Genomic DNA, 25,856 nt, shown 5'->3' with positions numbered 1-25,856 from the left:
GTGTTAGTCTTAGCAGTGCATGGTGGAGGCGCAATTTATGGTTGCTTAGCTTACCATAACTGGAACATTTCTGTTTTTATTTCGGTTTTACTTGTAACCATAACGTCCCTTTAACACATTTTTTTCACTGAATATATATACATATATATATATACACTTTTGTGTGTGGTGTTTCCATAGCGTGCACTTATTAGATGACCATGATAGCTAAGGCAGTAGATCTTGTGAGCAAGCTGATTACCATCTCTCAGGAACTTGCATCATCATCCTTTATGTTTTCAGCTTCTTTTTCATGTCGCCAAATTCTACGCTAAATTAAACTACTTGTTATTTAGTTTATGTAGAGTGTTTAACCTTTTCGTGAGTTTAGGTGCTATCTTGGTTAGAGATTGGGAGATTTCAGCGTAGAGTATTCAAGAAAAGTTTGGAGTTCCATTTCCTGTGTATAACAAACACATGAAGCAGTTGGCGAAGGATCCGTTGTACATATTCTTGAGACATCTGAAAACCATCCAAAGCAGAGGTCCATTTATTTTGTCTTTCTTCATAGGGTGAGAATAATTGTCTTTTATTCACTCCTTGTGTTTATTTTCAGTCAATCACAGTTTACTCAACGCCTGACCACAATGAAAGGCAACTTACGTAATGCAAAAGAGAGCTAACATTTTTAAATAACTGCTAAATGGATATCTTGAGTCATTTGTCAGTTCAAGAAGATCATTCTTTGCATCACAAAATAATTGTTATAAAATACTGATTTCATGTGTGTCTGAAAACGCTATATTTGCAGCGTTCAAATCTCCTATTAGAATTATATTTGAACTGCAAGCCTGTTAATATTTTGGCTTCCAATCTTAGGTTGGTGTTCTGATTTGAAGTGTGCTTTAGCCAGAAAGTTGGGTTTTTCGGAAGGCACAAAAGTTTACATGATGCAAGCTGCCTACAATTTGATGCAGGCTGGACGGATGGGTAATCTTGCTCCCTGAGGATGGGCTTGATGCAGTCTCACTCGTTTTCATATCTGATGAGACAGGTGGTGTCCTGAATAATGGCTCTAAGCAGGGCTGTGATGAAGTCAGGGTGTCCTTTGATGAGGGTCTAAAAGTAAATCATTTGTGAGAGGATGTGAGCCTGCGCAACAGTTCTAAAGTCCGAGCTCTGGCATTAAAAGCTTTAACATTGTGCAATAGGCTGAGCTGATTCCAGGTAGTCTATTGGGCTCATTAGAGGTTTGCTGGTATCCTGTAAAAGTACCAGTAATACCATTTACCAGCACTTTTACAGGTCCAGCAAAGTATGGGTTTCATGGAAGTAACTTGCCTGAATTACTGGCGCTGATACCCCCTCACCCAGGATTACCAGCACCGGTAACACAGGTAATGGAAATACTGGCAATGTCGGAAACATATGCTGGTAATAAAGGCACAATGGTATCGCTGGCTCATTATGAGCATGGACTTGCCGTCACCCACTGCACACAGGAACAGTACTAAAGGGCAACACCCACCCCAGGAATGTTTCCCAATGCAACCATGCTGCCACTGCATGCTGATGTGCAGCTGATAGTGCTGGGGCAGCAGCATTGGCGACAGGAGGCCAGGGACAGAAGGAAGAGGAGGAGGATGAGGATGGGCATAGAGGGGATGCAGGTGGCGAGGCAGAGGCATGCCTGGCTCCCTCACACAAGTACCAAACCCTCGGCCCTCAAAGACAGCCAGATACACACTCTGTGACCTTCTGACCCTTATCCAGGGTGACGTTGGGAGCAGGATCACCATTAGGACCACCATACCACCGCTGTTGAAACTGGTGTTGGTAGTGCACATCATTGGCACTGGCAGGTTCCAGCACTCTATGAGCCAGCTGCATGGCATTTCACACCTTTCCTTCTCCACAGTGCTGGTGCAGGTATTGGAGGCCCTCCTGCACCATGTGGGCTAACACATCACCCTCCGAAACTCCCAGACACAGGCAAACAACACCAAGGCTCGTATGTATGCAATTGCGGGCATGCCCAATGTGTTGGCAGCAATGGACTGCATGCACATAGAGCCAGTGCCTCCCCCCATGCCTCAGAGGAGGTCTACAGGAACCAGAAGCAGTACCATTCGCTCAATGTTCAGGTTACCTGTGACGCCGACCTGACCACCATCACGCACTGCTGTGACCGGTTTCCGGGATAGACCACGACTCCATGGTCCTACAGAACACCACCCTGCCAGCTTACATGGTACATTACAGAGGACAAAGGACCTGGATGTTGGGTGAGTACTTGTGCATTAACACTTACATTGCGGCCCGGGTGACAGGCAAGGTGGCCGGAATATTTCACAAATGCTTTTCAGCAGACACCCTGCAAATGCAGGCCCAAACAGTGCTTGCCTCAATCGACCGGCCACAACACACAGGAGCCGCATATGTAGCAGTCACTGACCAGGCCATGTCAAATCCAAAAGGACATCCACATGCAAAGCACTACAGGTACCAGAATGCAATAACACCACCCCTCCAATGCAAGTGAATCTGTAGACTAGGCGTAACCCTTAGGCTCTTTAACACAAGGTAACACTCTAAAGGGTGGATGAGGATGGAGAAATTACTCAAACATTAATAATAAATCCGATTCAGGATGTTGGCAACAGACCTGGTCTGTTTTATTAACAATTATGTAAAACAGGCAGTACAACGGACATCATCTGATGTCTGACAGCAAGATCTCAGCAATAAACATAAAAAACACATTTATATACTAACAACTTGTCATTATTGACGTCACACTACGTGGCAAACTGAGAAAACGTATGTACGTCTGTGATTGGGTAACAGGCTTTATCTAGATATACTTTCTAAGAGGGTTGGTGTTGTGATTGGGTGTCTACTGCCAAGTGGACAACTCTTCCCACCCCTAGTGCAAGTCATTGTGAGAGGCACAAAATACACAATGTCTCTTTGGACCTCTTAACTATAGGGTTCATAGGTATGTGGCCCTTTATAATTGGTTGGCACACTTTGTACCCTTCTGGAATATTCCACTTGTTAGCAGCATGCAAGCTGGTACCCCAGGTGCTGGTGGTTTTGGCCTGGTCATACCTCCCTACCCAATTAGCCCATCATCCATCATCACTCAAGTTGTCTGCCATGAGAATAGTCATTTGATCACGACCTTGCAAGTAGCAATGCTCCTGGGAATAAAAGGGAGTGTGAGAATGACTTTATCTTCTGGTCTCGATGTATCCTGCCTAAAGTCTATTTTCATCTGATCATGTGACTGGAGACCATGCTTTGAGATTCCTTGTTGTAAATGAATAAAAATTGGCACTCAATGTCCTTCCGCCACACCTTAACAGGAGCTTGGCTCTCGCCTTCTCATCCATTGTATCTTTTCATTATAATTAACTAGTTTCTTGGCTGCCTCATCCCTTGACTCTGGGCCAGGCAGGCCTCCTTGATTCTTCCTCCATCTTCAGCCAGGCTTATTTTTCTGCCCCACACTTTTCCAGCTCTTCTATTCACGGGGTCCAGTTTGCCCGAATATGATGTGGAACTTCCAGATTCCTATGCATTATATATACCTTGGAGCATCACCGCAATCTATGTACTACATAGCCGGCCTTATGATTAGTTTGTCTAATTGCATTACTGTGTCTGTACAATTATAAAATGGTTGTCTGTTTCTTCCATGCTTTTAACACATGTGATCATCATCCCATATATGAAAGTTGGCTCGATTTTTTCTTCGCCATCAGTTTCTATATGGTCTATTCATCTTCTTTCCTGCCATCTCCTCTGAGGTGTGTCACTTTGCTTCATGTGACATCACCAGTCTCGTCTTTCATCCGTCTTCATGTGCTCTTCTCAGATCTTTCCCAAGAGGCTGTCAGTTCTCTGTGGATACATAAAGAATGGTTTCCTTAGTGGATACTTTGCTTCACAGGCTGCTTGTATAATAGGCCTCATTGCAGGTGTCTTGCTTGTCACTATTTCCGGTTCCCAACATATAGGCAATTTAGGGGCAGCACTTCCTGTAGAGGTTTTTGGCTGCTCCTCTATACTCCCCCTTCTCGTCGATTCATCTACCACTCTCTCACTAGCCTCCGCATCTAGACATCATCTCTTGAAGAAGTGCATATCTTCCTCACACCTTTCAAGGATCCTGCTGATTTGATATGTTCATCAACACACCAGATCATGTGGCTGCACTGTCCACTCAGGCTGCAGTAGATCCATCTTCCCATGTACTTCTTGTGGTCTCTTGAATACAGGAACTTCGTTCCCTCAGGTGCATGGATGCTAGCTTTTATACAGTCTCTGATTTCTTCATAAGTCAGCTCTTTGTGTTCCAATCCAGATTCAACATCAATCATGATCTCCATTCCTTCTGCTTTATTTGCTGTCTTCTTGCACTGTGTGATTATTATCTTGATCACACAGAATCCAAACATTATCATCAACAGTAAAGCTCCAAGGAACTTGAAGATATTCGTCATCCATTGTGGTACCCATGAGAAGATTAATGCAAACAAGCTGTCATCTGCAATATCTTTCACTTCATCTTCCATCTTGGTACGTAGAGTTGTCAATAACATTATGGCCTCTTTCAAGGTCAAATTCTCTTCATCGTGAGCAGGTATAATGTGCAGCATTTTTCTCTATCTATTTTGGAGTGTCATCAGTCTTATGGATCTCAGCTCTTCTTTGATAGCATTGAATCCCTTTATGGTATTGTTGGTCATCTTTAGGAGCTCCCATCTTGTTATCTGTAACCATTTGGCATTCATCATCACCTGGACCCTGGGACTAAAGATTGCCGTGAATATTGCTGAAGTCTGAACAATCGATGTTCATATGGAATGGCCTCAAAAGCTTCTATCGATTTAGCTGAGAAATAGTTCTCCTTTTTGTTCTCTTGAGAATCTCAAGTGATCTCTTCTTCCTTAGATGAGCATCAGCCTTTGGAAATTCTCCAATGTTCAATTCACTTTTAGGAATCACTAAGGCTGGAACATGAATAATCTCTATGGAGCACAGTCTTCTGCGATCTCTAGGTAGCTTCATGTAAGTTCTGGATCCACAGGCTCAATAGTGGTCCATTATCACTACTGTCCCATCCTTCATTCCTGGTACATCAAAGATTTGTCAACATTGTTGGTTTTCTCCAACTTTTCTTGTGCCGTTGTTTCTGAAGCATAGTTCTGCGCTTGCCAGAGGCACTATCTGCACTGGGCCTCCTCTGTCTTCAACCCATGTCAGCAGTTTTGCAAGCTTCGGCCATAGGGGTTTGCATCCCTTCTCCACACGATCAATAACTGGTTTGTGATGTACTGTTACTGCCACTGCTTTGCATACAACTATTCCTTCTTCCCAGCCGTCTGGAGAAAGTACTGTTCCCCAAATCTGCATTTGGCCTCGCTCCTTGCATTTTCATATTTCTTCATCAGTCTTTCCTTGGCAATTGAGCTTTCTGTTTAGCTCCCATCTGATTCCTGCTTCTTTAATTCCAGGCTGTTTATACCATATCAAATGGTCTCTGGTGTGTGATCTTGCTCTTGTCTTCAAATCTTGAACATAATTGTCTTCTTCTGGTGCTGACCATTCTGTCACCTTCACCAAGGATGCCTTTCGACCCTGGACTTGACCTTTTGTATGGCAGAGTGCAAGGTGTGTCACGCAATGAGCAGTTTGGGAGTCTATTTCACTTCTTTCATGTGTTGATACTACATGTTGTTCCCCAAGTGTGTTGTACTGCCTAGATAATTATTTATCTCATAATCACCCTCTCTTGCACTACTCTTAGGACTCTTTCTTGCCAAGTGAGCTCTAATAAGCAACTCATGAAATACATCAGTATACATCCTTCCTACAGGGGAAATTGGCCTTCGTGCAACAGTTATGTCTGTAAGGGTCACTGATGTGGGAAGAATCAGAGGGACTGCTGCCTTCTTTGGACCAGAAAGGTAAGCAGCATGCATTAATAGAAACAGGAAAACAGTAATAGATGATGTTCAGACATATATCAGGCACCAGTACATTAGTCCCACCAATGACGATTTCCCATACATCGCTGAACTCGCTTGTTCCCCTCCACTGTATCGTTTTAAGGATTCCACATTAGGACTGTGAATCTTTTTAGTCAGGCAAATTTGTTACGTACTCAGGAAGCTGCAACATTTGCTCAATATTGCTGAGTGTAATCTCCTTATAATTGGACCATTCTTAGGATCGTGCAAGAAAAAAACGAATGTCAATACTTCTCCGCACAAGTGCAGGATATGCCCGAAGAATAAAAAATAAAAAACAGTAAGCAAGAGCTGTTAAATGTCAACATCAGATAGGATCATTTGGGTATCCAAAGAGAAATTCATTAAGAAAAGAGTTGGGATACTGATCACTCTTCCAATTTTTAACCAAATGTTGTCATTCAGGAATAATCATGATGTGTCAACAAAGTTCATTTTTTAAAAGAGATTCCTGTCACTCAAGAACAAGTTTGCTTTCTCAATTCCTGCTATAATATCTGTAAGGAGTGTCCCATGGTAGCCACAGTGCAAATGTACGTTTGCATTTATTCAACCAGAGGTTTCAGTGTCCTTCTTGCTTTTCATCGATCGAGTCTGCACGTGCAAACTACTTCGTGTTGCCTTGCTTCTGAATTAGGTGGGGGTGTTGTGGTTTCACCAGTATACAGTTTGACATCACCCAAGTGAATCCATGTGCATCGTTCCTGGACTTTTACTGCTGAGGGAGTGATATTTTCCACAATGTAAAGACCACTGAACTGGGGCTCATGCCACTTCCTAGTGAAGTTACGGATTAGCACGGCATCTCCCTCAAAAAGCTAAGGCACTGATAGAAATGCCTTAGATCTGGTTGCTGAATGGTCTTCATCTGGGTCCTGAGACTGACACCCCTTGCACTTGAATTGATCTGAAATGACAAAGATACTAGCGGTCATACATGTCAAATAAGCAAGTATCTCATCTTCTAACATTTCTGCTGTCTTCTGGGCATCACTTCTAATCCTTGATGGAGGAGTCAGAGGCATTCTCATTTGCTTCCCTGTTACTAGTTCATGGGGTGTGAGGTGGTGGTTCCACCTGGGCTGATTCCTTAATGTATATAATGCTAAGGGAAGGCAATAGAGCCATCCCTTCTTTAATGGCAATTTCAATTTAGCAATTCTCTCTTTGAGAAGACTGTTGAGTCCCTCACATATTCTGTTCGCTTGCGGGTGATAACCAGAAGAAAACTTGTGTGTTTTATGTTCAATAACATGCTAATCTGTACAAACAATTCATTAACAAAATGTGGTCCATTGTCGGATCTCAGCACCTCACATACTCCCCATCTTGGAAATACTGCTTGCACTAAAAACATTGCAGCACAAGTGGCATCAGGGTGTGTACATGGACCTGCTTCAATCCATCTCGAAATGGGACACACCAGCACTGTCATATATCTGTATCCACTACATGGAGCATATCAACATAATTGATATATAAATGCTGAAAAGGACCATTCGGTTGAGTGATCACTCCCCTGATTGTTTGCAATGTGTGCCCAGTAGTAAACCTTTGACACACGATCCAATTTACTACATAAAATGCAATGTTTTTTTTTTAACTGTACACTTCCTTGGAGTGCGCTTCCAGTATTCCTTTTCTGAACTTTTAAATCATACAAAGATACATCTTTGATTGGTTATGCACATCTTTGTTTTTTATTTCCTTTCAAACATAAACTTTCTTCTTCAAATAACCATATCCCTTTTGTCTCTCAACACGTGTTTCTCCACGTTTAACGCACGTGGTTCATCAGGAGAGTTTTCTAATATCTATATAATATTCTAAGAATCGAACTTAAAACTAAAATCTAAGTTCATTCCTAAAATGGCAGAAAACAATGTAATTGATGTCTTTCAAAAAATGGTGAGTGCAGATCTGAGACAAAATTTCCTCAAAAATAAACAAACGAAAATGAAACACAATCTTTCACAAAAAGAATCGATGGCTATTGAGACCTTATCAAAAAATACACAATGGATAATTAAGAGTGCAGATAAAGGAGGCAATATTGTCCTGATGCAAAGAAAAGACTATATTACTGAAGGAAACAGACAATTGAAAGATAGGAATTGTTATTGTTTACTACAGAAGAATCCAATTATGGATTTGCAGTCGGAATGGGACAGCATGATCAAAAATTGGGAAGAAATTGGCTTACTCTCTGAAGATGAATATCATTATCTGAACAACACTCATCCAATTATGCCAATAATATATTTTTTGCCAAAGATCCATAAAACATTTGAACAATTTCCAACCTGTAGACCAATCATCAATGGCATAGGTTCATTAACAGAAAGAGTTTCCCAATATATTGATTTACACCTTCAGCCTTTAACAACTAATCTGTCATCATACCTGAGAGACAGCAAACATGTCATACAACAACTGGAAGAAATACCCTGGGAAGAAAGTTTTCTTTTTGTAACTATGGACGTGGTATCCTTATATACCAGTATTGAACATTTAAAAGGGCTTGAAACAACAGAGTTCTTTTTGAAAACAAGATCAATTTCGTTCCTCTAACAAAATTCAATGATTCTAGAAATGTTGCATTTTGCTTTAACCAACAACATCTTTTTGTTCAATAAACAAATTTACAGACAAGAACGAGGCACAGCAATGGCCTAACATATCTATATATAAAGCCAACTTTAGTAAATAAAGTACTACATGCTGAAAGCAATCACGTGAAGCATATAATCAAAAATATACCATATGGTGAAATTCTGAGAACAAAACGTAACTGCAGTTCAAATGAAAAATACGAAAATCATGTTAAATTGCTCAAAGAAAAATTTATCCAGAGAGGATACAAAAATCAAGATGTGGACAAAGCCATCTACAAAGCTGAAAAAGTACCTAGAACTGAACTACTAAAGGATAAACCAAGAATGGTGAAGAAAAGAGAAGAAAAGGTAGACTTCATAACGACTTTTAAGCTCACCTTTTGAAAAAATTCCTGAAAAAACATTGGAACATTTTGCAAAGCGATGAAATGCTAAAACAGTATATAGAAGCTAAACCCAGGATAATATATAGAAGGGCACCAACTTTAAAGCAAAAAAATAGTCCCAGCCATATGAAAGAAGAAAAAACCGAAGTGCTAAGTCAATTTTTACAAGTACCAGCACCAACAGGAACCCACAAGTGTGGGAGTTGTGGAATCTGTGACCAAATGGAAAATGGTGTAAATGAGATAAGGCTACCAAATGGAAAAATTCACAAACTAAAACAATTCATTAATTGTAACACTAAGTATGTGATTTATACAATTACATGCATATGTAATAAGAAATACGTGGGAAGTACTATCAGAGTACTGAAAATCAGATTACAAGAACATATTAGAGCCATTAAAAATAAGGACACAAGATACCCTATGGCAATTCATTTTAATCAAGAACATAAAGCAACTGATATTAAGGGTATCAAGTTTCTGGGTATAGAAAAAATTGAAAGCATGGAGAGAGGAGGCAACAGAGAGCTACAATTAAGGAGAAGAGAAGCGAAATGGATCTGTATTTTGGACACTTGCAATACAGGGCTAAATTCAGATAATGAAATGAGTTATTGGTTTGTAATGATTTGTTTTTTGAAATCCTGTTTGAAATTTAAAAATTGTTTGGGGGTTGTGAAAATGTCTAACTAAATTCAAAAGAATTGCTGATATAGTGAAAAGTAACTTGAGAGAGTTTACATATTTATTTACACGTATGAAAATTGGAGACATATAATTGCGAAATAAGGTTACACAAATCGGAACTTACTTAAAGTGCCATGATCTTGAATTAGTGTCTTTGAAATAAAGTAAAAAATATAGTTTATTCAAACACTAAGATGGTCGCCGACCGTGTAGGAAAAACGCAGGACGTCATTGCGCAACGTAACGCATGACATCATCGCGTTGCGCAGTGTGATGACGTCACACGTAGCGGGCCCGCAAGTATAAATAAGAGGATTCAAAACACTTTCACAGTAGTACGGACTGAGAAGGATTGAAGGCAATCGTACCGGGATAAATAAGGTGAGGAGAGCAGACTAAGGGATACTTTATGATACCAAAACGATAGGGATTATTTAAATTTAACCTAAGCTTAAAAATTTTGTTTATTTTACTTCTGGTTTCCACAGAAATCCCATATATTTTTTCTGGAAGATAAGAAAGGATAAATGTTTGCTATAATTGAAAAAAATAACTTTAACAAAAGGATTTAAAAGTTGAGAATATTATCGAATTTGAAAAAATTGGTGAGTATGTTAAATGAATATTTCAATTGGTGGTTTGCCTCTACCACCTAATTTGTTGTACATAAACAATGTATTTGAGTTGATATAGCTAAGCAAAAAAATGTTTTTCTTGTTTTATATTAGAAAACTCTCCTGATGAACCACGTGCGTTAAACGTGGAGAAACACGTGTTGAGAGACAAAAGGGATATGGTTATTTGAAGAAGAAAGTTTATGTTTGAAAGGAAATAAAAAACAAAGATGTGCATAACCAATCAAAGATGTATCTTTGTATGATTTAAAAGTTCAGAAAAGGAATACTGGAAGCGCACTCCAAGGAAGTGTACAGTTAAAAAGAATTGTTTGTTTAATATTGCAGCAGCCGCAATATACACTCCAACAGGTGTAGCATCCAGGTAACAAAGAAATCATTCATTACTGCACAGTAAGAAATCGCCAATTATAGGAAATCAAAGCCGCAAAGGACTGCAAAATTTATAATAAAATGCAATGTGTTCTAACACGTTTGGTACAAACCAATCCTCTGCAATAGTTGCTGCAAGGATTTCCCTAATTACATGCAGTTGGTAGTGTAGCTGTTCTAATGCTACTGGCATTACTGTCTTCCCAGTGCTATCCTTCCACCATAATGCTTCAGAAAGGGATAAAGAGCACCCCCTCCACTTCCACAATTCTTGCTCTTCCTGCGGGGCACTGCCTGAATTTCCATTAACAGTTTTTTCGGCAAATGATTAAAACCTTCCTGCATTATCACAGTCATAAATTCCCCCTTTCTTAAGTGAGGAGAATCAAAACTCGAGATGTCTGAAGAAGTTGCAACCCTTTTGGCTTCTTCGTCCGTGGCTTCGTTTCAGCGTGAGATAAAATCAGATCTCTTAGTATGAGCTGCGCATTTAACTATTGCAATGGCTGCTGGGACCTGTAGTGCCTTAATAAGTCTGCCCAATAATTCTGCGTTTTGCACAGGAGTGCCGTTCACTCAGAGGTAGGCCCTACTTTTCCAACGTGCTAGCCCTGCATGCACGGTTGACATCACATAGGTGGAGTCACTGTACACCGTCACTTCCTCTCCTCGTATTTCTCAATACCAATAATAAGCGCCACCAATTCTGAAGCTTGTGCCAGAAAATTAGATGGCAACCTTATTTTTGCCACAATTTCAAATTACCCATTCTCTCTATGCCTCACCACAGCTGACCCAGTCAATCATTTTACATTCGATCCATTTTTGACAACCCGTCAATAAAGAGAATCTCTCCTCTGAACAGCGCGTTTTCTTTTACTCGCAGTATGTCCTCATATGACTCTTCATAACTTGCACAGTCATGCACATGCTCATCCTCTGCCACTGGTTCAGCTACAAGTGTGGCAGGGTTCACTATTCTGCACCTGACTATCTTAATCGTAGGAAGATATATAACACATTCATATGCAGATGCTGTCTGGGATGTCAACGTGCCCTTAGGTTTTTCAAAAATGGCAAACAAAGCATGCTCAACACATAATATCATGGAACGACCGATCACTATGCTCATAGACATTTCAATAGCGAAGGCAGATGCTGCCAGCAATTGTTCACAAGGAAAGTGTCCTCTCATAACTGGATCTAAAATCCCATTTAATATCCCAGAGGTTGATACCCCAGTACAGTCCTCTGCGTAAGCAATCCTGTCCCATTTATGTTCGAAAACAGGTAAAACTGCTAAAAATAATTGGGGATTCCTAAAACTGGAGTGGTACAAATTGCTTTTTATAATTCTTCAAACCCTTCCTCCATTTCCTCAGTCCATTCTACTTTCCCATTATTCACTTGTGCCTTTTTTAGAGCCTGCAAAAATGGTCTCATGTATGAACTATAATCAAATACCCATGCTCTAACACAGTTGCATAGTCCCAGAAACGTCTGCATTTTCTTTAGTGTTTTCAAAATTGCCTCAGCCCTTTCAGGTGTGAACTGTTTGCCCCCATGTGAAATCAACTGCCTAGATACACGATCTCTTCGCGGCAATACTGTAACTTCTCCTTGTCCACTTTATATCCCTTGTCTGCTAGGAAAATCATTAACTGAATCAAGTCTTGCCTGCATTCATCTTCTGTTGTGCTACAAACCAAAATATCATCTACATACTGCAAAACAACACTTTTCAAATCAATATTGCCTGGGCCCATCGGGAGGACCCTATTAAAGATTGATGTAGACTCACAATACCATTGAGGTAAGAAAGTGCTTTTCAGTTTAGTCTGGTAAAATGTAAATTATGTCAGATCTTGGGAGTCCTTATACAGCGGGATTGAGAAAAACACATTTTTCAAGTCAATCACTTTGAAATATTGTGCTTAAACATGGATAGTATATAGTATTGTTACAGGATTTGGAACTAGGATACACAGCGGTATTGCATGGTCACTCTGACATCACCAAGATACCTTGTTCCATTAGTGCAGAAAAAGTTTTTAAAATACCATCATCTGCCTCTCAAGACATGGGATACTGTTTTGCTCGAGGTAAAATTGCTCATGGCTTCAGTTTAATCTTAACCTCTCCCACCCCCTTCAATAGGCCTACGTCATAGGGGGTTATAGTCCATAATGAGGCAGGTACTTTTACTAAGTCCTCGTCAGAAGATACTAGACGCTGTTGCACTATCATACTTTACTGTGGGACCTCTCTTTTCTCTATTTTGATCCAATAGGTAATGTTCATTTCAAACATTACTTCATCATCTGCTGGATTGTCTCTAAACATATCCTCATCTGTGACATCAGTCAGTCTATACCCTTCCCCAATAGCAATCACTGTCCTCCATGGCCTGCCCCTGTCAAATATTTCGAGCACGGCCAATTCCCCTCGTACTATGGGTTATAAGGGAATAATCTGTCCCCCTCTTCGTCCATAGGCATCTGTGGCCTGAATAAAAACTCATCAGGTATTCTCACAGTCTTTCCCTCTAAGCCGGCTAACAATGTTAACAAAATGCATACCCCATAATGGAAGACTTCGGGTCCATTGGCACCGTCCTCAGGGCCATGTGCCCTGTAAATACCATAATAAATCCGCCCACATTTAAATCATGTGTCCCTGGAGTAGAGCACACTGTGCCATCATCAGTGAAAGAAATCGTCAAATTAAGCTCATTAGATCTCATCCCAGAATATTAACCTGTGTCTGCCGTGAATACAATAATGGAGCAGACATGTCACACTCTCCTATAGAGACTGGCAACTCTTCAGTAAAAGGAACTCTACTTGTAGCTCCAGAGAAGCCTTGAGCAATCATGGCATTTCCCGATAACAAAAATGTTCCCTCTCGTATACATGAGCGAGTTGCGCCAGTGTCTACTAAAAAAGAAAAGTATGTGCCTCCTATCGACACATCACCCCTTGGTTCCTCTTGGGGGTCTGGTGTCACCGCTAGTACTGAACATATCAAGTCACCCTGTGAGCTGTCCTATTGTGGATATATGCTCATCCCTGTACCTGTGAAAGGACTTCCTCCCACTACAGAAGCACATGCTATTCTAGGAGTCAATAACTGCCTTGTGTTTGTGTTCTGCTGTATCTGCATGGGTGCATGCTGTGACTGTCCTTGCAGTGGATTAAATGGTGCTTGTTGTGGCTGTTGTGCTTGCTGTATTTGTGGCGCTTGTGCTTGATACACCATCTGATCTTGTGCAAACCCATTCCTAACCTGTCGGCTATATGCAGGAGAATAAGCTGTCCCCCTCTTGAAAATTGGCCATTTTGTACAAACCCTTGGCTTCCACACATGCATGCTAGATGCCCTGCCATGCCACACAGAACATATAGAAAGTTCTCTTCTAACTTGCCCCCTTTGATTAAAACCTCCTTGCATATTCTGGTTATCATTCTGCATATTCTGAAAGCCACTATGATTATTTTGGAAATTACCTCTCCATTGGAAGCCATTCTCCTGCCTCTCAGCCCATTTCCTCCTTGGCCCATCTGGCATTGATTTCTTTCCTGAAATGCACCCATAGCTTGCTGCTGAATTCCCAGTCCTTCTCCACTTGCCAATTCCTGCACCTTCTAAGGTGTATTTTGACAATTTTTTCTGAACTAACTTAGCTTCCTCAAGCTTCTTAGCCTCTTCCTTATTCTTGTTTTTCTCTTCCAATAGTCAACAGTGGTGCACTATAGTGGACTGTATCTCTGCTCAAGGCCTTGCTTCCATTCCCACTAATTGTGGGAGCTGTCTTTGTACTTGCTCCGGTAGACCCTGACATAAAATGTGGTAAAATACTGCCACTGATTTCCCCAACAGCTTGCAAGTTTCCAAAGTCCACTGTCCCTGAATATTTTGAATGTAAGCAAGCCGATCTTCATCTTCTTGCATTTTACGTGCCATAATGTCACCCATATCTGACATGTCAGGATATTGCACCTTAAGAGCTCTCCACATGTCTGCTCCACAATTATTGAATGGTGCTCCATCATGAGCTGTATTCTCGGCTGTGACACTTTAGTAGCCTGCTTGTGTCAAACTGTCATCAGCCCACTCCTCAAGTATGGCTGCTAGGAGACTCTTAATGTTCCCTATGGCTAGAGAGTTTTCTCTTGTCATTTTTTCTAGTTCATAAATCCATTTTCCCACACCCGTCATTAACCTAGGGAGTTTACATCTTAAATTATCGTTATGCATCTGCAGCCATGGAATATACTGTGGCCTAGCTCCTCCCTTTTCCAATAATGGGAATTGTGTGAACCCAAATTTGCATTCAGCTCCGATTGTTTGCATATCTATAGCAGGGACAATGGTTCTGCATTGCCTTCTACCTGCCAATGAACTTAACTTGCTCACATATGGTGGCGATTCTCCTTTCTCACTACGTGATCGTCGTGTAGGGTGCTCAGCATATGCTGTGGGATCTGGTGTTCTAGCCTTAGGCTGTTCCAAATCAGACCATCTTACTTCCTTATCTAACAACATGCATCCTTCAGGACCAAATGCACTTTCACCTTCCTCCCCACAGAGGGTTTCTCTCTCTTTGTCCGACATATCTAGTCCCCAACTAGTATGGCTGTCATCTCCTTCATCCCTATTCAAAGTTAGCATGTCCAAAGACAAGGCTCTATGCTCGAGACTAAACGGGCTTCCCTCTTTGCCACGTGACCGGTCAATTGAAGATCGATCCTCTTTTCCTCAGCTTCCCGATTCACCTGTTGCCCTGATTTCTTGATAAACTTTATCGATCCTATCTCCGATGCTTCCTTTGTCAAAATTATCATTAAGGTTTACTCTAGATGGTCCTGGCGTTGCCTCCTTTAACAGGGAAAACTCTGGCTCTGCAGTTGCTCCCTGTGGCAGGAGAAACTTTACTATATGGCTCCATGATATTGGTGGACATGGTTCCAATAACCCCTTTTGAATATGCTCAATGTCGCTTTGCCTCTGCCTCCTTTTTTGCTCCATTTCTTTGCCAAATTCCCTTTGTTTCTTTGCTTTGTGTCTAACCCTTTCCTCTTCTCATCTTTTTTCTCCCCTTAGTTCGTATGCTCTACGCACTTCCTCATCTTTTTGTCTTTGCCTTCGTTTAATTAATTTCTGAGCCTCTTCCTCTTCTCTTATTTTTCTAGCCTGTCTTGTCCTTCAAGTGCACTCTGTCTGTTATCCTACTTTCTTTGCACCTCTGCCTTTTCTTCCTTTCTTTGTTGTACCTCCTTATACATCTGCTCTCATCTTTGTCTGTTCTTTCTCTTGTTCTCATCTTCCTTCAATCTACTTTTCATTCCCTGTCTGTTTTATCTTGCTCATCTTGGTCTTCCCTTTGCCTAACCTCCTCAAGGCTTTTCCCATCAAGCTTAAATAATATCTGTCCACCCAGCCATGTGTTCTGTACCAGCGTAATCTCATCAGCTTTGTCTTTTTCTCCTTTCCATTTTTTTATCTCCAGTTCTATAGCTAATGATTGTGTGATTGTTCACATTTCTCTTCCTTGCTCTGTAAGACCTTAAAGATCTCTTCCTTTCTTTTAGTCTCTTCTTGACTATCATCACTACCACAAGCGGGCGGTTCATATGTCGGGTTGTTATACCTGGTTGTTGCTTTCAGTTCCTTTAACGGATACAGTCATGCATCCTATGGCATCCTCTGTACTATTGCCATTTACTTCTGGCAGAGTAGGTGGAGCAGAAGACTCAACACCTTCCTCCCTGCTCTTGTTAAGCATCCATTCCTCAGGGGTTGGATCTTCCCGCTCCTCCAGGTACATTTTCCAAACTTCTAAAATGGTCAACCTCTTCTCCAATTTCGTTCCTTTGTACTCTGCGTGCAAGTACGTGGTCATGTGTTGTATCATTGTTTTTGCTAATGATCCCCTTTGTGGCCATGGCATAAACATTTTATCTGCTGTGCCTTTTACGCATTCTGCACTGTACTGTTTGATCTTGGGCATATGTTTTGGTAGTGTCTTGCACATGTTCATCAGTGGTGTAACCTCTCCCATTAGGACAAGTCTCAATTGACTGTCTATACTTACCAGTGGTTTTACACAAAATATGTTTCAGGAAAAAAACAAATATAAGAGTGTACACCAACAATCGCCTCTACTTCTCAATAATCTCAATCTATATGGTCGGCACCGACAATGTGGTGATGGTGGAGGGCGGGTCAGGCCCCAAATGCTCCAGGGTGTAGGAGAAGGACTCAGCCAGGCCAAGATTCCCTCACTCCCCTGGCAGACCCTATGGGCCGGCATGGCCCTAGAAGTGGAAATATGTCCCTTTGCACTTGCGGTTCTGTGGCTGCTGTCCTGTATGCACTCCTGCAGGAGCCGCAGCTCATTGAGCTGTTGCTGGGGCAGTTCTGTCACTGGTCATGCTTATCCCCCATAGCATGGAGCCACACATCCATATGCTGCATGTTGTGCATCATCGAAGGAGGGGGGCTGTGCAAAGTGTCCGGGGTGAACAACGGGGTCAGGTGGGGAGTGTGCTCATCCTCCTACTCATCCTCCACCTCCTCCTCAAACTCCTTGTCCTCAGTACTATACCTGCCACGATGGGGTGGTGGCTGGTGTGGCAATGGTGTTGTGCGGGGCACAGGAGGGATGGTGGGGCCACTGGTGACAGGTGTGGTGGTGCTGACAGCTGGTGGGTGTAGTGCTGGTTGTTCAGCCATCCCAACAGGAGGTGGTAGCGTTGCTGATTGTGCAGCTGTCATAACAGGGGGTGGTAGTGGTGCTGGTTGTGTAGCCATCACAACAGGAGGTGGTGGTGTTTGCACTGCAGGAGGTGATGGTCCTCGTGCTGCAAGAACTGGTGGTGCTTGCATTGCAGGAGGTGCTGCTGCTTGCGCTTCAGGAGGTTGTGGTGATTGCCCAGTCTGACAATGGTCCAGCCGTGTCACTGTCAGAGAATGTGCCTGTTGAAAATGCAATTAGTCTTTAGGGAATCAAATCTGTGAGTTTGCATTACACTGATGCTACATTGTGTGTGTCCTGCCCTTTTCCTGCCGTTTATTTGATCTGTTTGCTCCAGTGTGTGCTTCTGCATGTGGGTAGTAGAAGTGCACATTGGCTGTTGGTCTGCCAAGGTAGCTTTTTGTTGGTTGTGCGGTGGGCCTATGATTCATGTCCTGTGCTCCCTTGGCGCACATGGGTGCACATCATGTGTCCATGTGTGGGGCTGTTCATTTTGGGTACAGTACTTATGCATGGCTACATCTGCTCGCAACCACTGGCATGTGTGTGTGATTGGCCCATTTGCTGTGACTGAGATGTGTTGGACCTGTTCCCTCGCCCAGTTGGTGTTTCTCTGCTTGGGGATGCATTTATTTGGACTAAAGATTGGAATATTGAAGAGGTCTGTTGTACTTACCACTATCACCTTGGGTCCCAGCTGCAGCCTCTGCTTCCCCAACTCCCTCGATGCCATCCATGTGCAGGGTGGAGCTGCACATCTATTCCCAGGGCATCAGGGTCAGCTGTGCCACTGTCCCGCTTCCTGTTGCTGCAGATTCCCTCCTTTGGGTGGCCAGGAACGGATGCTCAGATGCAAATCGTCCTAGCGCTTGTGACAGTCACGTGGCATTTGTCGGATGGTCTCCACTGCTGCCACCTTGTTGGCCACTTGCTGCCAGGTGGCAGTCTTCCTCCTCTGGCTTGTCCTATGATTATCAGCCCCACAGAGGGCCTCTGCTTTTGCACCTACATTGTCTGTCAGGGCAGTCAGCACCAGCTCAGTGAACCGGGGCTTGCAAAGCCGCACCTCGAGGACTCTGGATTTTCCACTTCTTGGCATGTCTGCTGTGTCAGATGGGGTGAATGGCAGCAAGAAGTGGGTGATTTTAAGTGGATTGAGTATTTCAAAATGGCCACCAGAGAGCTTCCCGTTCCTACGATGATGCTATTTCCGGTGCCAGTAATTCCGGCGCTGAAAATTCTGTCTTTGCAAATACCAGCACCAGTGATTCTAGCAGTTTGGGTGCTGGTTTAGTTGTTTCTGGTACATTTCTGGCAGAAACACTGGCATTGTGTCTTTGCTGGTAATTCTGGCACAACAGTACTACCGTTTCCGGCAGGTGGGTATGTGCGTGGCCATGGACCTAGAATATGCTGGTAATTCTGACAGTCAGGCTGCCAGAAACAGTACTAGCGGCACGCCGGAATTAACAGATTTTTTCAAGCAAACCTGTAATAAGGATATCTTCTGGTTGATAATCACTTTGAAGGCGAGCTAATGAAAAGAATGATTTTACATTCTGATTAAGCTTTTGAATCAATCTAATCGGTTTCGTGTTATTCAGCCATCCCTGAGAATGCTCAGACAAGTTTCTAAAGAAAATCAATGTTGACTTGTCTGTTTCAGATTTTCAAATGAGCTTTAAATCCAGAATGACAGTAAAGTTTGTAATTTCTGGATGTCTTAGACACCTTTTTTATTCGGCTAAAGCTGTGCATTATTGGTATATTGATGTAGCTTGGTAGCTTGTCATTGAGCGAGACCAGGAGTATATGCAAAGGTCCAGTTATAGAATCAATATGACTGGATGCAATATGTGGCCATGTTGAAAATCAAATGTTATGGGTCAAGAGGGACACGTCGTTTTGCATTTTGATCACCTTGAACCTTTTAGCAAGGTATGATCTGACCCAGTGCACTATTGCTGCACTGAGTCCCATGTGGAAAGCCCAAATCCTGATTACAGCGTTATGGTCCACTGTGTGAGGCATAGAGGTTGAGCTAGAAGCTACAGGTTTTCTTTGTCCTCCATGTGCTGGGGGTCATCCATGACCTGGACAGTGACGGTTTAGTGGTACTTGTTGGGCAAAACATGGATTGCCACTCCTGATGGATGATTCTGATATTCGATTATAAATGCTTGCTCAATGGCTTTACCCTTAAAAGCCAGATGTGTAATTGGGCAGTAGCTGTATCAATCGTCTGAGTCCACTGGAGCTTTCTTTGGAAATTGCAACATTGGCATGTAATAACATGCCCCATAAGTTATGTTATAGAGATGAGATGGATTTAGCACTGATAGAACTGAGTAAGGAGTAGAATAGTTTGTCTTCTTCATAGGACGTTGCATTTAGAGCGTGAGGGTGTTGGCCAGTTCTTCCTACATAGCAGGCTTGAAGTTGGTCCATTTGGCTATGTTCTGTGTGGTGATGGATAGAATGCCATATGGTGTAGAAAGAGTAGATGATGCAAAGGAAACGTGTGTGTTAGCAACATATCTTTAGGCCTTCAGATTTTTGCAAGTCTTGGGTTGTTGGTGTTATACACACATGTGTTTGTCAATATAAGGTGAGTTCCTTTGCTCGAGTGCAGAGTCAATTTTAGCATTTAGTAAATTATTTCCAAATATGAAGCCAATTATTTTTCCTCAGAACATTCTACTTTCTCTTGCAGCCTATGTCACTTTGGCTGGCACTGAGCGTAGTGTAAGAACTCCCATGTATCTTTTTTTTATTTTACTGTTTTTATTGTAAACTTTCAAGGGTGACAAACATGCCTGTCGTTGCAGTTCCATGTATGCTACAACAATAGGTTTTCATGGTTTATAGTTATAATTTCGACAGTCATAGTTTCGAGTGCCAATAGTTCCGACACAAAAGTGCCAAAAAAACCTTTCGATTTTTTTAAAAAAAACACTTCTTTTACAATATGAAATTTTAAAAAAAACTTTAACATAGAAAAATAAAAAAACTTTTTTTTCGGCTTTTTTGTGTTGAAACATTTGGCATTCAAAACTATTGTTTCGAAACCTTGACTGGACACCGGTGTGAACGCATTTCATATTGGAGCTGAGTCTACAGACCGCTTCTCTGTCACTGACACATTATAATCACTTCACAATCAACAGGGGTAGGGGGTATCAACTAAAAGGGAGAAGCAAGACAGCTGGGCAATCACAGGAAATGGCTTACGATTTTTGAGTCTGAGGGTCTGACAAGTTTGCCTTTAGATCCCACAGGCGCTATTCGTATCCTTCGTAGAGGTTCCTTTACGATAATATGTACCCATGCAAATTCACCTTCTTAATGTCTAATGACCTGTTGTGCTGTTTTGAATTGTTGACCTTGGTGCTGTATTCCCAACTAATTTGAATCATGTTAGTTGCACAATGTCCAATGGTTTCACCTCTATGTGCCCTTTTGCTTCCCTTTTGGAGCCAACTTTGGGGATGACGGGCTCATGTGATTGACTTCTTTAAGTATGTTTCTTATTTTCACAAACGAGTTTGTTTAATAACACTCTTATTATATATATATATATATATATATATATATATATATATATATATATATATATATATATATATTTGCTAATAGGGAAACATGTATATTGTCCTTAGTCCTCATTACAAGTTCAACTGTGTGGTCAAATGTGGCAGATTTCTGTTATCACCACTGTTTTGGTGGGGACAGAATTGTCATCACTTTTATGGTACCACTGAATTCCTTGTTTTGACCTTGAAGTGGAGGATTTACCTCCAGCCTGGCAACATGCTGAATGTAAATCCTCCGTAATAAAGCCATAAATTGGCAGAATTACCGCAGTGGAATGACTGCTCACAGTAAATCTGAAAAAATCCCCATGGAATCCAATGGACTCAGAAAACAGAGATTCACACCACTTTACCACCACCTTGAATACAGCTGTCGATCTGCCAGACTCAGTGGCAATAACTGAAAATGATTTTGGTAGTAATATGTTCAATATAATATATGTCAAACTTATGTGTTTTATTGTTGACTGTACCACATTACCTGTTTTCCAGCGCCCAGATACCCCTGGGTTTGGCACGCTCTACGAATAATAAATAAATAAATAAAATATTTCTGCAGTTCCGCAACTCCTAATGAGCCCCTGTAAACTATTTGAAAATAGTAATATGGCACTTTGCAGTATCATATTCCAATTGCTATGAAGAAAATGTGTCAATTTATCCTATTTAAGACGATAAATACTAAGGCACTTGGTATACCAACTGGAACTATGTAAATGCAATGGGTCCAATTAGTTAAGTTTCAAAATACAGTCTAATCAAACATGACAATATGGAAGTGCCATCTTTTAAAAAATTAACAACACTTAAAAAGAAACAAAAAACTTAAAATCAATTCAGGTACATGGTTCGCTTGATGTAATAATAATTTCGAAACATATCAAAGACCCTTTTTAGCGTTGGAAAAAACACAGTGAAATGAAACAGGACAATACGATGATCTGCACATAATTGCTGATGTGTCCTCTTCGAAGTTTTGAGACAGTGCTAACATTTGCATGGCCAAATATCTCCTGCGAGCGTCTCGCCTACAATGCAATAAACTGTGTGTCATTCGGCTCTTAGAGGCGCAATAATCGAACTACTGTAAAGTCCAATAACTTCCACGTGTCTCGTGGGAGGCACACATAAATTAGAATTGGGATTTAAAAACCTTCTACAGCTGACAGCTGTCAACATGAAATTCAATTTTCCCCATGCGGGTTGAGTCTACTTTTTCTTTTCAAAGCTCGTGACAACAAACTTCCAGGGAACACATTACTTAGCTTTATCATTGCTTGTAATAAAATGTTCCATTTGCTGTCGCGCTGCCTTCCCACTGCATTCGCTCGAAATCTCACTTCTTCTGTTATGAGGCAAATACTTTTGATACATGGCAAGAAAGGTGGAGGCTGCAGATAGGAGACATTTTCAAATCTATGCTTCCGGCTTCTCTACAGCAGAGCTAGAAACCTCTTTAACTCCTCGGCACCTCCTTTCCAAAATATTAGAGCTCAAACATATTTTAGGGCTTTTCAAATGCAACCATTTAAAATGGAATTTTTTTTAAATGTTTTACAATGATTTCATGTGTCATCCGGCACTTCCTATGTTTGGGGTGACTGGTAAGTACAGCAATACGTTTGAAACGTGAGCGCTTTCAGAGCATGCTGTTTTTTAAAAAAAAGATTTGATATAAATCACTACTGTTTAAGAACATCAGCATTGTAGAAGTTTGTATTGTCTTCTACAGGTTACATCTTACACTGGGAAGTTGTGCAGCAATTACGTGTTCTCCTTTGCCTGACCATCACCATTTATTGGAGTTCCTTGAACTCCCCGCCATTTTATCACAGCTGGCCTCTTAGATGGAGCATTGCACCTCTTGTGTGCAGCAGGATTGGTACTGGAATGTTCTCGAGCGCACAGCAATCAATGGTCAGATTTTTTCCACCATTGCTCTAAGGATTTTAGGTCAGGAATAGATTTTAGTGCCTGGTTCATCTTGGCCCCATCATCCAACTAAGGTTTAGGTTGATGTCAACAAGTTATAACAGTTGTGGTGTCTGAGACAAACTCAAGGCTTCTCTCCTCGAAAGATGGGATATATTAGTGGTCCATAGTAATGCAACTAGATGCAATTTGCAGTTTAAAAGTACAGGCAAGCACAGTTTAGCTACTGAAAGAGAAAGTATTGAACTAGCCACAATTAACACGTGAAAAGCTTAAGGACCTTATTCATGGAATTTTTTGGAGGGAAAATCTGGACTTTGCGGGCCATTCTGCATGCAAAACCCCCTTTGTGAAGGGGCTCTCAGCATATAAATATTTGAATACCACTGTTATAATGAGATGCATTACGGCCAAAGGACAATGCAATTCTGACTAATGCACATCGAGTGATTGTTTTAAACACTGGGCCAAATTACTGGTTTGGCAGTAAATAAGTGGTAAACCCTCGGACTTACCGACACATTCCTTTACCGTTAGCGCCACTTGGTCCAGTGGCATTACCATGGGATTACGAGTGGTGGTAGGGCAGTATAAATCCAGATTTTTGGAATCCATAGGACTATGGCATTTTTGACAGATTTATCAAGCGCGGTAGTACCGCACAGAAAATCTGCAGATTTAAAAAAAAATAAACTGGAGTATGTACCTTGTCCATTTTGCTAGAGTTAAATCCTCCACTTACCTCCAAACTTGGAATCTGGCAGGGTGGTAAATGAACAGAAGTGGACTGAGCAGTGGTGGGGGCTCTGGGAGGCTAAGGATGGGCTTCTGGATGTTATAAGCAGAAGAGTCCTCCGGTAGGCACATCTGCCATAGGGCCAAGAAGCACTCCATGTGGTCCAATATTTTGCAGAGTAATCCAAGAGCATGGATCATGTTGTCCCGTGTCCCCTGGCTCCTCTAGGCAAGAACAGTGATGGCTGCAGGTGGAATTATAAACTGTACTTTCTAGCCATCTTCTCATTTCTGGAAAGGGTCATGTGGCTAAATTGAGGACCACTGCTTGTCTTGTCAATGTCTAATGGGAGACATCCTGCTGCTGCTCCATATCACACAGGGCAAGTTTGTCAGGGTGTCTTAACATTCTCATGAGAATTTCAGGGGTCAACATCAGATTTATTATCATAATGAGGTATACCCAGGGGAGGCTCAGAGTTGTGATCACTGCCATAATTGGGATGTTGTGTTAATGTCACCACATATGTTTCTTATTCCTGCCATGGTTGGAAAAGTAACAACACCTCATGGGAAACTAAGATAGCAGCCTAAGCAGTAACTACTGCATGTTTTACCTATGTGGTGGGTGCAGTGGTGACCGTCTTGTGTGATGATTTCTGCTCAGGCAGCAAACTGTACTTCTGCCTCTTTTCTACATAGGAGGATCACGTGGTGGAGGTGCTGTCTGACAGGTGGTTGAAGCATTTATTTAGTTATTTATTGTGCATTCAGTTTACATAATGAACCCTTGCACAAACAAAAATGCAATTTCCACAAATAAAACCAGTTGTATGAGTTACAGCCATCCAAAATGACAACGATTCATAAGTTAAAAGTTTCATTTTCAAAATCGCAGGATGTAACATTCCAACGGTTCAAACAGTAAAAACACGGGGGGACCATGAGCAATTATGTTGCACACCTTCAATCTATCTATGCTTATTCTACCAAACTGATTAAGCAGGTTAAGCCATATTTGTCACTTAGCAGCAAAAGAGATTCCTGGTGCGGAATTAATACTTAATAAATAGGAACATTTAGTTTGGCATATTTTTACTTCTAATCACTATTTACCAGTGTGGTCGGAAACAGAACTTTACTTTTGAAGCCTTTTGAAGCCTCCCTGTAACCGCCGCTCCAGTGAACTTTCTCACCTTATTGCCGCCGACTCTTAGGTGGATCCGCGTGGGGCCCACTTATCTTCTGAAGCATTTTGCTTTGTTGCTTCCCATTCCTTGATGCAGGGTACGCCGCTTTGAAGTTCTATAGAAGGGGCATCTCAGCGTTCAATGGTGTGTCTTTTCTGGTGCTTTCTTTCAGAGGTGGGTCCCTCAATTCCTTTGCTGCCTTTCTACAGTTTACACCAGAGCAGTTATCTGCTTTCCGTGCTATGAGCGCACAGTTTCTTGTGTCCTGCTTGTTGGTTTTTCTGTAGCATTATTGTGGGGCACCTGGCTATAAGCTCCGGAGAAACCCTCTCCTTGCTTCCTTTGACACAGAGCTTCTCCTCACGTAGCCCAGCCCATAAATCACGTCACCTCATGGCTTCAATTAACACAACAAGGCCTACTCGCTATTGACTCCTGGTGGCTAAATTGTAAATTACACCTTTTTTACTAAATTACTACTTACAACTGCTTGCTTTTACCTTTTAATATGGCAGATATCACCAAAACTGGAGTTTTATCTGACAATACACCTTTTAATGCCTGCATGGAGAACATTTTGGAGGAACTTGGCAATATCCGGTCATCTATATCTACTCTGGATACCCGCTCCTCCTTTATACAAGAAGGGCATAAAGGCTTTAAAAATGAAATTAATATTTTCTCTGGCAGACTTGATGAAGCGGAAGAAAGAGTCAACATTCTGGAAGAAGGTGATGTTACGGAATTGGAAGACAGAAATTGTAGGGACAACCTTCGCTTCTACGGGATTCCTGAAAAATCTGAAGGAGATGATCCTATCAACTTCCTCATCAAATGTATCCCCTCCGCTGTAGGAATCACCTTTTTACCCCCACTGGAACTGCAGCATTCTCACAGGATTAGACCCCACTTCTCCAGCAACAATACTCAGCCA

At 41.7% G+C, this 25,856-nt stretch overlaps 1 long non-coding RNA gene across 2 annotated transcripts in view; it reads right to left on the bottom strand.

Annotated features, from left to right (window-relative positions):
- Positions 1 to 25,242, bottom strand: part of LOC138481480 (uncharacterized) — a 267,586-nt gene extending 242,344 nt beyond the window's left edge. For both annotated transcript variants that reach the window (XR_011274253.1, XR_011274254.1), the window contains exon 1: positions 24,929 to 25,242. This is a non-coding gene — a long non-coding RNA (uncharacterized lncRNA). The remainder of the gene's footprint in view (positions 1 to 24,928) is intronic.
- Positions 25,243 to 25,856: the final 614 nt, after the last annotated feature.

This window comes from Ambystoma mexicanum, chromosome 5p (genome assembly GCF_040938575.1).
Source record: "Ambystoma mexicanum isolate Mex_15411 chromosome 5p, UKY_AmexF1_1, whole genome shotgun sequence".
Classification (NCBI taxonomy): Eukaryota; Metazoa; Chordata; class Amphibia; order Caudata; family Ambystomatidae; genus Ambystoma; species Ambystoma mexicanum.
The sequence above is the reverse complement of the archived record's forward strand: the minus strand, read 5'-3'. Positions and strand labels throughout refer to the sequence as shown.